Genomic DNA, 12,917 nt, shown 5'->3' on the forward strand with positions numbered 1-12,917 from the left:
AGATAGATAGATAGATAGATAGATAGATAGATAGATAGATAGATAGAGGGCACAGGGTGAGTTGAAAATGAAGGGGTCATATCTGGAGAATAAAATTAAGGGGTGAGAGAGGATTGTACTAGGAGAAGGAGAAAGAGAGGTAGAACGGGGTAAATTATCTCACAAAAAAAACAGAAAAGAAAAAGCTCTTACAGTGGAAGGGAAACAGGGGAAGGTGAGATGGAATGAGTGAATCTTATTCTCATAGAATTTGACTTAAGGAGCGAATAACATACATACTTGATTGGGTATGGAAATCTGTCTTACCCTACAGGAAAATGGAAGGGGGAAGGGGACAAGGGAGTAGGGGGATGATAGAGAGGAGGGCAGATTGGGAAAGGGGGTAATCAGAAGCAAGTACTTCTGAGGAGGGTCAGGGTCAAAAGAAAGAATAGAATAAATGGGGGGGTGGGATAGGATTAAAGGAAATAGAGTTAGTTTTTCACAGCATGTCTACTATGGAAGTGTTATGCATAACTGCACATACATAACCTATATTTAGTTGCTTGCCTTATCAATGAGGGTGGGTTGGGAGGAAGGAAGGGAGAAAATCTGGAACCCAAAGTTTTAAAAACACATGTTTAAAAAAATGTTTTCACATGCAACTGGGAAATAAGAAATACAGGAAATGGGGTACAGAAATCCATCCTGCCCTACAGGAAAATTGAAGGGGAAGGGGATAAGAGAAGCAGGGGGAGAGATAGAAGGGAAGGCAGACTAGGGGAAGGGGTATTCAGAATGCATGCCATCTTGGGGTGATGGGAGGGGTGAGATGGGGTGAAAATTTGGAACTCAAAATCTTGTGGAAGTAAATGTTGAAAACAAAAAAAAATAAAAATTACCATAATAGAAAAAAAAAGAATCAAACAAAATGAAAAGAATGAAAATGTGAAATATCCCACTGGAAAAACAACTAGGCTGGAAAATAGATCCAAGAGAGATGAAATTATCAAAGAAAACTGCCCTGATATCCCATAACCAGAGAGTAAAATTGAAATTTAAAGAATTTACCAATCACCTCCTGAAAGAAATTCCAAAATAAAAATTCCCAGAACTATTATAGCCAAATTCCAGAAGTCCCAGGACAAGGAGAAAATACTGCAAGCAATCAGAAAACAAAAACAGCAACAAATTCAAGTAGTGTGGAGCTACAGTCAAAATACACAGGATTTAGCAACTTCTACATAAAAGGATTAGAGGGCTTGGAATATGATATTCTGTAAAAGCAAAGGAGCTAGGATTACAACCAAGAATCACCCAGTGAAACTGAGCATGATCTTTCAGGGGAAAAAATGGACATTAATGAAATAGAGGACTTTCAAGCATTCCTGATGAAAAGACCAGAGCTGAACAGAAAATTCAATTTTCAAATATAAGACTCAAGAGAAGCATAAAAAGGTAAACAGGAAAGAGAAAATATAAGGGATTAAATACGTTTAATAAACTGTTTACTTCTGTACATGGGAAGATGATGGATGCTTGTAACTCTTATGAACTATATCATAACTAGAAAGAATATGCATAGACAGAGGGTACATATCCTTAAAAGAAATAAGAGACAGTGCCTCTTTTGTCTTCAACTTTGTATAACTACATTAGACAGATACCTGAATTGCCTAAGTTAGTTATAATTGTAGCCCTATACTCTTTTGGGAGGCAGGAGAAAAGAGTGCCCATTTTTGGTGGTACTCCAGGTCTGTCTGTTCCTCCCCATTCCCAGCCCTCCAATAGCATGCTGGCAGTAAGCACTGACTTGTAGCCTCTTCCTTCCTAAAGTAAACTCCAGCCATGCTCATTCTTAACCCAGGTCAGCCTTTAACCCCTCAGATTATTTTTCCTTCTTGATATCCACCCTCCCCCTCCACAAAGGTACTTCCCCTCATACCATACTTTTCAGCTTCCTTTTATATATGCCTTCCCCCACTATGATGTAAACTCCTTGAGGGCAGGGACTAGCCAAGCACAGTACCTGGTACATGGTGCTTAATAAATGCTAAATCTAATACAATCTAATCTTTACAGAGGCAAGTGAGGTCTCAGATCTTTTTTATCTGTATCATCTCTGAGCTATATCTATATATTTAGACAACCCATATGGACATATCTATGCTACATAAAAATGACTATTATTCAGTGCAATACCGAACTACCAAAGGGTTACTTTATGGACCAAGAAAAATCATAACAAAATTCACCTAGATGAAAAGATCAATAATCTTAAATGTAATCATGAAAAAAAAGAAGGAAGGAAGGAGACTAGCAGTTGTAGATAAAAAGCTACAGAACAAAGGAGTAATCATTAAAACTATTCGATATTAGTTAAAAATAGAAAAGTTGATCAGTGGGATAGATTAGAAACACAAGATCCAGAATCAAAGGAACATGACAGTATAATGTTCTATAAACTCATGACCTCAACCACTGGGGAGAAGGAATCACTATTCAGCAAAATCTTCTGAAGAACTGCAAAATGATCTGAAAAATTAGCTTTAGAGCAACATCTCACTGAATAAACCAAGTGAGCTCCAAATGGATGTTTGACTTATATATAAAAGGTTGCATAATAATCAAACAGAGAAGTAGGAAGGAAATACTTTTTGAACCTATGGTCAGGAGAAAAGTTCTTGACCAAATAAGAGGAGAGAGTCACAGGAGATAAAATGTACAATTCTGATTAAGTAAAATTAAAAAATTTCTTTCACAGAATCAAGGCAATTAGAATTATTTTAAATTCAGTTATATTTTATTCTCAAACAAAGATGAGTATTCTCTCCTACTTCCCACTTTCCTTGCCCTGACCAATGTAAGAAAGCAAGAAAAAAATACTCTATTACAAACATGAATGGTTAAGCAAAACAAAATTTCCCATTGGCCATATCTTTAAGAAAACCACAAACAAACAAAACCACAATTATAATTGGAAGAAAAACAGTTAACTGACAAAAAAGGGAAATTAAATTGCTGGCAAGTTATGGGAGGATATGCACACTAATATACTGTTGGAGTTGTGAACTAGTATTCTGGAAGATAATAGGGAACTATACCTAAAAATTGTTGCTTCAAACTGTGACCCAGTGATACTACTACTAGACTTACAATTCTAAAGAAGATAAAAGAATGATGAAAAGGAATCCTACATATGAAAATATTTATAGCAGCATGTTTTGCTGTAGGAAAGAAATGGAAATTAAGGGGATGCCCATCAACTGGGGAATGGCTGAACAAATTATTTTATATGAGTATAGTATCATATTATTGTACTGTAAGAAAGGAACAAAGGGACAGGCTCAGAAAAAAACCTGGGACGACCTAAATGAAATTATATAGAACAAAGTGAGCATAAGCAAGAGAACAATTTATTTCTGGTTATGCTGTAAAGAAAAACAACTCAGAAGTTAAGCACTCTGATCAATGTAGCCATGGGTCCAGAGGAACAATTATGAAACATGTTTCCCATCTCTTCACAGAAAAATGATGGATTTGATAGGCTTCTAGAGAAAACTGAATAGTAATAGAAAGTAGTGTAGTTCTTTTTTCCAGCTGAACATGGCACCTTTACAAAAAATGACCACATATTAGGGTATAAAAACTCCACAACCAAATGCAGAAAAGCAGAAATATTAAATGCATCCTTTTCAGATTATACTGTAATAAAATTCAACTAACATTCAATAATGGACTTTGGAAACATAGGTTAAAAATTAATTAGAAACTAAATCTAAACCTAAAGAATGAGTGGGTTAAAGAAAAAATCATAGAAACAATAAATAATCTCATTAAAAAAATTTCATTAAAAATACAACGAGTTAACATACCAAAATTTCTGTGATTCAGCCAAAGCAGCACTTTGGAGAAAATGAATATCTCTAAATATTTAGATCAATAAAATAGAGAAAGAGCAGATCAATGAATTGGGCATGCAAATTTTAAAAAAATCTTGAAAAAGAACTAATTTAAAATATCCAATTAAAGACCAAATTGGAAATCCTGAAAATCAAAATTAGAGATTAATAAATTAGAAAAAAAAGCACTGAATTAATAAAGTTAGGAGCTGTTTTTATGAAAAAAATTTATAAAAAAGAAAAACCATTGGTTAATTTGATTTTGAAAAAAAGAAGAAACCCAAATTACCAGTATCAAAAATGAAAAAGGTAAATTCACCATCAATGAAGATGAAATTAAAACAATTAGGAGCTATTTTGGCCATTATACGACAAAAATATAAACTGCCCAGATTAACAGAAGAGGAAATAGAATACTTAAGTCTATCTCAGAAAAAGAAATTGAACGAGCCATAAATGAGCTCCCTAAGAAAAAATCCCCAGGACCATATGAATTCTATCACACATTTAAAGAACAATTAATTCGTATATTATATAAGCTATCTGGAAAAACAGGCAAAGAAAGCATCCTACCAAATTCCTTCTATGACAGAAATATGGAATTGATACCTAAATGAGGGAAAGCAAAACCAGACAAAGAATACTATAGACCAATTTACCTAATGAATATTGATGCAAAAATTTTAAATAAAATACTAGCAAGGAGATTACAGTAATATATCACAATGATCATACACTACAACCAGGGAACAATTTATACCAGGAATGCAGAATTGGTTCAATATAATGAAAATTAACTGCATAATTGACCACATCAATAATGAAACTGACAGAAATCATATGATTATGTCAACAGAGGCAGAAAAAGCTTTTCACAAAATACAACATCCATTCCTATTAAAAACCCTAGAAAGCATAGAAATAAATGGAGCTTTCCTTAAAATGATAAGTAAACCAAGATCTAGCATTATCTATAACAGAAATAAGCTAGAGGCCTTCCCAATAAGATCACTGGTGAAGCAAGATGTCCATTATCACCACTATTATTTAATGTTGTGCTAGAAATGCTAGCTATTTCAATGAGAGGAAAAAGAAATTGAAGGAATTAGAACAGGCAATGAGGAAACAAAACTATCACTCTCTGCAGATGATATGATGGTATACTTAGAGAATCAACTAAAAAACTAGTCAAGACAATTAACAAGTTTAGTAAAATTACAGGATGTAAAATAAAACCACATAAATGATCAACATTTCTATATATTACCAACAAAGTCCAGTAGGGAGAGATAGAAAAATTCAATTCAAAATAATTGCAGACAATATAAAATAATTGGGAGTCTACCTACCAAGACAAACCCAGGAACCATATGAACACAATTACAAAACACTTTTTACACAAATAAAGTCAGATCTAAACAAATGGAGAAATATTAATTGCTCATGGGTAGGCAGAACCAATAAATAAAATTATAATTCTACCTAAATTATTTTACTTATTCAGTGCCATACAAATGACATTACCAAAAATTATTTTACAAAGCTAGAAAAAAATTATAACAAAATTCATCTGTAAGAAAAAAGGTCAAGGATATCAAGGGAATCAATGAAGAAAAATGTGATGGAAGGTGGTCTAGTAGTACCAGATTTCAAACTGTATCACAAAGAGGTAATCATCAAAACAATTTGGTGCTGGCTAAGAGTAGCGTGGTTGATCAGTGTAATAGATTAGGTACACAATGCAAAGTAGTAAGTGGCCATAGTAATCTAGTTTTTGATAAACCCAAAGATCTAAGCTTTTGGGGTAAGAACTCAATATTTGACAAAAAACAGCTAGGAAAATTGGAAAGCACTTTGGTAGAAACTAGGTGCAGAGCAACATTTATAGTATAAAGTCAAAATGGGTACATAATTTAGACATAATGCTATCATAAGCAAATTAGGGAAGCATGAATATTTTACCTGTCATATCTACACAAAGGGAAAAAAATTATGACCAAACAAGAGACAGAGCATTAGGGGATGTAAAAATGGATGATTTTTATTACATTAAATCAAAAGGGTTTTGCACAAACAAAACCAATGCAGCCAAGATAAGAAGAAAAGCACACAAGTAGGAAAAAAAAATCTTTTTACAGCAAGTTTCTCTGACAAAGGCTTCATTTCTGAAATATATAGAGAAATCAGCCAAATTTATAAGAATATTGGTTGGGGCAGCTAGTGGCGGAGTGGACAAAGCTCCAGCCTTGGAGGCAGGAGGATCTGAGTTCAAATCTGGCCTCAGACACATAATGCTCACAAGATGTGTGACTCTGGGAAAGTCACTTAACCCCAATTGCCTCAAAAAAAAATATTTGTCATGGTTACAGGATATGAATAGACAATTATCAGAAGAAGGAATTAAAGCTATCTACAGTCATGTTTAAAAAATGCTCTAAATCACTATTGATCGAAAGAAATGAAAATTAAAACAACTGTGAGGTACCATCTCACACCTATCAGATTGGCTAACATGACAGAAAAGGAAATGATGAATGTTGGAGGGGATGTGGAAAAACTGAAACACTAATGCACTGTTGGTGGGGTTGTGAATTGATCCAACCATTCTGCCCAAAGGGCTAAAAACTGTGCATACCCTTTGACTCAGTAATACAACTACTAGGTCTATATTCCAAAGATGTCAAGGAAAAAGGAAACAGACCTATATGTATAAAAATATTTATATCAGTTGTTTTTGTGGTGGCAAAGAATTGGAAGTTGAAGAGATGCCCATCAAAGGGGGAATGGTTAAACAAGTTATGGTATGTGATTGTGATGGAATACTATTGTGTTACAAGAAACGACAGGCAAAATCTGTGAAGACTTACATGAACTGATACAAAATGAAGTGAACAGAACCAAGAGAACATTGTACACATTAGCAATAATATTGTATGATGATCAATTGTGAATGACTTAACTAGCCTGATCCATACAACGATCTAAGATGATTCCAAAGAACTTACGATGAAAAAATGCTATCCACCCCCAACTGATGGAATCTGAATACAGATCAAAGCATAGTTTTTTTTTTAAAACTTTATTTTTCTGGGCGCTTTTTTGGTCTGAATCTTCTTTTGCAATATGATTACTATGGAAATATGTTTTGCATGACTTTACATGTATTTTCTATACCAAATTGCTTGCCTTCTTAAGCAAAGGAGAGGGAGAGGAGGCAAAGAAAGAATTTGAAAATCAAAATTTTAAAAAATGCTAACAACTATTTTACACGTAATTGAGGGAAAAAATTACAATGAGAAAAAAATAGCCAACCTCTTTCCTTTTGAACAATTTGTTCAACAATTTCACAATGGATACCCATTCTGTTTCCAGTTCTTTGTTAACATAAATGCCATGGTGGTAGCAGGAACTGGAAACAAAGTGAGTATCTTTTAAGTGGGGAATGTTAAAAACAAAACAAAACAAAACCACGGTACATGAATGCAACGAAGTATTACTGTACAATAAATGATAAATATGAGGAATTGAGAGAAACATGGGATATATATGAGCTGATTCACAGTGAAATAAGCAGAACCAAAATAAAAACACACATGATTGCAATATTTTAAAGGAAAAGATCACTAAAAGAACCCAAACTAAGTAAATGTAAAACCATGGATGTTTCTGAATAAAAGAAATTAAGTATGAAGCTCTCGTCACGGCAGAAAAGTAGGAGCTATTAGGGCAGAATATTATATACATTGTCAGATTCAATCATTGCATTAGGTGTTTTTGTTTGTTTTTCTCTGTTATGAGAAAGAGTTCAGAAGGGAGGTGGGAAAAGTTATTTCTAGAAATATTGGGAAACTTCTCATTCCATGAACTTAAGTACTGCATCTCCAACTATCTATGGGGCATTTCAAATGGGATGTACACAGGCATCCAAAACTTCTTGCTGGGATTACTGCCAACACCTTCCTAATTTCCTTCTATGTTTAGAATACTCTTCTATACTTCCACCAGGAATCTTTGGTTGCCTTCAAGAATCAGCCCAAGCATCACCTTTTGCAGAAGAACTTCTTGGTCCTCCTCAGATGCTAGGTGTCTTCTCATCCACAATCTATCTGTCTATATTGTAAGGGTCTTATATCAGAATGTGTCTTCAGGATAGGAAATATTTCACTTTTGTTATTGTATCCCCAGCATTTAGCACAATGCTTGGCTCATAATAAATGCTTAATAAATGACTGCTAATTGATTTTCTTATCTAATTCATCCACTACAGATAATTTTTATCAAGCATAATTCTTATCCTTGTTCTGTCCTGCACAAGAAACTTCAGTGGCTTCCTATTGTCTTTAAAATAAAATACAAATTCTTCTATTTGGCATTTAAAGCCACCCACAATCTGGCTTTAGTTTGACTTTTCAAATTTATTTCAAATTATTCTCCTCTGTATAATCTTAGGAATTGGCTAAATTGGACTACTTCCTGTTCCCTCAACTCAGTATTCCATCTCCTACCTCTGCACCTTTGCACAGGGTATCCACCATTGCTACAATGCATCCCCTTCTCATCTATGCCTGCATTTTCACCACCTTCCTTATTTTCCTCTTATGCAAAAAACTTCCCTCATCACCCTCCTTGTTAGTGCTCTCATATTATATTTACTTGTATATTTATCTCTTATATCTCCCCCAAACCCCCCCAAAAACATATGCTCCTTGAGTACAGGAACTATTACTTGTTTTTGTCTTGGTACTACCAGCACACATCACTGTGGCTTGCACATATTGGATACATTTTAAATTCTTGTTGAAAACTTAATTAGAACCTTGTTACAAGAATGGTTAATGGACGTGTATAAAAGGAAGCAGTGTTTACAAAGAATCAGCATCATTTTAAAAGGTACATCATGCCTGATGAAGTTTATTGACTTTTAAACTGGGTTATTAGACTGGTAGAACAGGGAAATACTGTAGATACAGTTTACCTAGACTTGAGCAGAGCATTTGCCAAAACCTCTCATGCTAATCTATGACTATACTTGCATGGTCTCATAAAAGCCCTACCTCCCTGCAATGCTGAGGCTGGAGTACTAGAGTAGGTTTTTCAACTGGAAACAAAGTAGATATACCTTAAATAGGGAATGGATAAACAAACTGGGTACACAAATGTAACAATAATACTGGGCTGTAAGAAACAATGAACATGATGAATAGCATGTAAATATGTATTAGCATGTAAAGACTGACATGAACGGATACAAAATGAAGCAAGCAGAGCTAGGAAAACATACACATTTACTACATCAATGTAAATGAAAGAACCACCAATACAACATAATCTAAAAAGAATGTTGCAAGGTAACATACAGAAGATGGCCCAAAGAAAAGATACGAGAAGAGCTTTTCCTCCCACTAGTTTTTTGGCAGGTCTCTATGGGTGTGGGACACTGCAACATCACATATTTTCAATCTTTTTTCTTTCTTTTTTAACATTCTCAGTTAATAATGGATGGTTTTCATGGAAAATAGAGAGATCTAGATAATGTAATGATAGAAAAATCTACTAAAAAAATTTCCAGTCTTTCTACTCCCAGTAGTGGCAGCATCCCCTCCCTGTACAAACCTGTGTACACATTGTTCCTACCCCCAAAGCATGTAAGCTCCCTAAAGACAGTAATTATTTTGTTTTGTAACCCCAGAACCTAGTATAGTGTCTGACAAATAGAGAGTGCTTAATAAATGCTCGTTTAATTGAGTTGAAACTGTTGGAAGCAACAAATAGTCATGAATGGTTTGATGCCATCTTGGAAGGAGGCTTCTAATAGAGTACTCTAGTAATCCCTGCTTGGTCTTTTAAGATTTAATATTTTATCAATGACTCACTGATGGTCTTCAAACAAAAGCCATATGCCTACTTGTTCATGTCAGGGTTAAACCTGATGACCTCTTGATGACCTTCCAACTCAGATTCTCTGATAACGAAAACAGACTTGGAAGGATAGGAAAAAAAATTTGTTAACAAGTAATCAAAACTTAAGGAGATGAGTCACCTGGCCTGGACAAATTACATCCCCAGGCAATGAAATAACATGCAGGTAAGGCTTCTGTAGTGAGACAGAAATAGGGAATAAACATGTGATTTCATTGGTATAAGAAGCTCCCAGTGAAGAACTTCCTCTACTAATGTAGGTCACCACCTTCTCTGAATTTATAGTCATAAAGAGCTGCCTGGAGCACTAAGGGATTAAGTGACTTACCTTGGGTTCCACAGTCAGTATGTGTCAGTGGTAGGACTTAAACTCAAGTCTTCTTGGCTCTAAGGCCAACTCTCTATACACTATGCCTTGCTGGCTGCTATAATCTTTAAGAAACCAGGGGGAAATAGCTGAGTGTGGTGGTACATGCTTCTAATCCCTAGCACCAAGAGGTTTAGGCAGGTGGATGGCCTCAGGAATTCTGAGCTGCATTAAGGATAAAACTGGTAGGGTGTCCTCACTGAGTTCAGCACGAACATGGTGAGTCCCCATATGGTGAACTCACCAATATAATGAGAAGAACCACCAGACTGCCCTTTAAAGAGCCCAGGTCTGAAACAGGGAAGGTCAAAGCTTCTTGGTCAATATTGAAATGGGGTCAGTAAATAGCTGCTGCATTTACAGCACAGACATAGGGAGAACCAGTCTCAAAAAAATAACAACAACAAATTATAGAAAAGAGGAAAGAGGTTTCTGCACAACTGAAGATAGGGAAATAGTATATCAAACTTCATCAAAGGGGTAGGAGCCTTCAAATGAAAAGTCAGTGAGCCTGACATGGATTTCTGGCAAAATTCTGGAAAAGATTATTAATGATTTACAAGCACATAGCAAGGGAAGTGGTGAACACTAACTATGAACAAAACTGATTCATTCAGAACAAATTATTTCAGAATAACTTAACTTCCTGTTTAGCAGAATTGCTGGAGAAGAGGACAATCAGGGAAATAGTAGGACTCAAAAATGACACAAGAATAATGTAAAGGGGCTGAAGATGAAGTATCATACAGTGATACAAACACTGGTCCTGGAGTCAGAGGCCCTGGGTTAAAATTCTGCTTTTGAAACTCTGTGTGTGAGACCCTGTACAAACCTTTTGTAGGCCTCAATTTCCTCATTTCTAAAATAAGTGGGAGGAATTAGGTGGCCTCAGAGATCCCTTCCAGCTGAATTATTCTAGAAGATGATGTAGGGAACATCTGACCATTGCCTTAAAATATATGAAGGGATGTTTCATGTGAAAAGGGTCTGAACCTATTCTGCAGAGATCTCACAAGACAGAAACAAGATCAATGGATCAATGCCTCACCAGAAGGAAAAACTAATTAATAATCATATCTGTCTAGAAGTTGAATAATCTGAATAGGGATCTAACATTAAAGGTTTTCTAATAGCTGTTGAATGAATATTTATCCCTCCATTTACACTACCATTCAATGATACTAGCTTCCCTGCTCTTCCTTGGAACAAGACATACATTCTCCCAATTCTACATATTTTCACTGGTTCTCTCACATGCCTAGAATTCTCTCTTTCTTTGTATCCATTTGCTGGCTTTCCTGAAGTCTCAGCTAAAATATTTCATTTTCTGTAAGAAGAGTTGCAAAATATCCCTTAATGTTAGTACCTTCCCTCTGAGACTATCTTCAATCTGTCCTATATCCATCTTGTTTATATATAATGGCTTGCATGCTGTCTCCCTCATTAGATGGTGAGCTTGTTGAGGACAAGAACTGTTTTTTGCCATTCTTTGTATCCCCAGTGCTTAGTTCAGTAGTTCCTGCTACACAGTAAGTGCCTCAGATACTTACCAACTTAGAGAAGATTCATGATTTAGTTAGGGGTTGGATAAGCTGTCTATCCTCTGATATTCATTCCAATTCTGAGATTCTATACCCAGAGAAGTACTGTTGCTGAGAATACAGCAGCAATAACACTTTCTGATTATAGACCAATAAAACAAAACAACAATAACAACAACAAAAAACACCTCAAAGACCCTATCACAGGAGTGGGGAACCTGCAGCCCCAAGGCCTTCTAGGTTCTCAAATGCAGCCTTTTGACTGATTCCAAGGGTAACTGTTGTTTTTTGTTTGTTTGTTAAAACTTTTTTAAAAGTTTCCTAATGCCAGTGTTTACCATAGCATCTTGCCCAAAGTAGGCTTTGAAAAATGTCTACTGCATAAGGGAGAGTTTGGTCAAAAGGTTCTCTCCACAGGTGGCTTGGACATGACTAGTAGCTATTTCTGTTGGAAACACCATCCCATTATCTCTCCTGAAGTCTCTTTCTTTGAGAAAATTACAGCATGTAAACATGGTGGGGCTTAAATTTTTGTTTTTATTTACAAAAAGGTTGTGAAACGAACAAACAAAACCTTTGCTTCTATTCAGACTTAGCTGGTAAAATATGGAAACAAAACGTGAAGTCAACTAGCATTTATTTTAAGCTTCTACTACATGGCAGGCACTGAACTAAGTGAATGCTATATAAAGGCAGGAAAAAAAAAAAACAGAAAGGAAAAAAAAAGACCATACTCGCAAGGAGCTCATATTCTAGTTGGGGAAAAAACAAGTAAAGGACTCAGTACAAACAAGACACACACAGAATTGTTCATCTCCAAGGGATCGCAGGAGCTTATTAAGATGACCGGGAAATACCACAGGAGTCAGAAAACCTGGATTCTAGTACTAATTCTGCCATTAACCAGCGGTGAGATCTTAGGGCAGTTACTTAGAAAGTCAGGGCCTGAATGTCTCATCTGAAACAAACAAATCAAAAACATCCAACTGCTGAACCTACTGCTCTCCAGCATCTTTTCCAGCTTTGAAATTTTGTACGTCTCGGCTTTAAAAAAAATCCTACAACTCACTCTGGTTTGGTTTTTTTTTTTTCTTTTCTCATTTCCGTTCTCTCATCTTACTGCCTCCAGTCAAACTTTCACAGCTCACTATCTCCTTCCCCATCCCCTAGCACCCCGAGAACAAACTGCGGCTGGGGGTGGGGTTTGGA

General features: G+C 35.6%; 1 protein-coding gene across 2 annotated transcripts in view; it reads right to left on the bottom strand.

Moving 5' to 3' along the window:
- Positions 1-12,917, bottom strand: part of IFT74 (intraflagellar transport 74) — a 135,170-nt gene that overhangs the window by 121,833 nt on the left and 420 nt on the right. The gene's annotated exons all lie outside the window — the stretch shown is intronic.

Source organism: Vombatus ursinus, unplaced genomic scaffold, assembly GCF_900497805.2.
Source record: "Vombatus ursinus unplaced genomic scaffold, bare-nosed wombat genome assembly UNPS02014832.1, whole genome shotgun sequence".
Classification (NCBI taxonomy): domain Eukaryota; kingdom Metazoa; phylum Chordata; class Mammalia; order Diprotodontia; family Vombatidae; genus Vombatus; species Vombatus ursinus.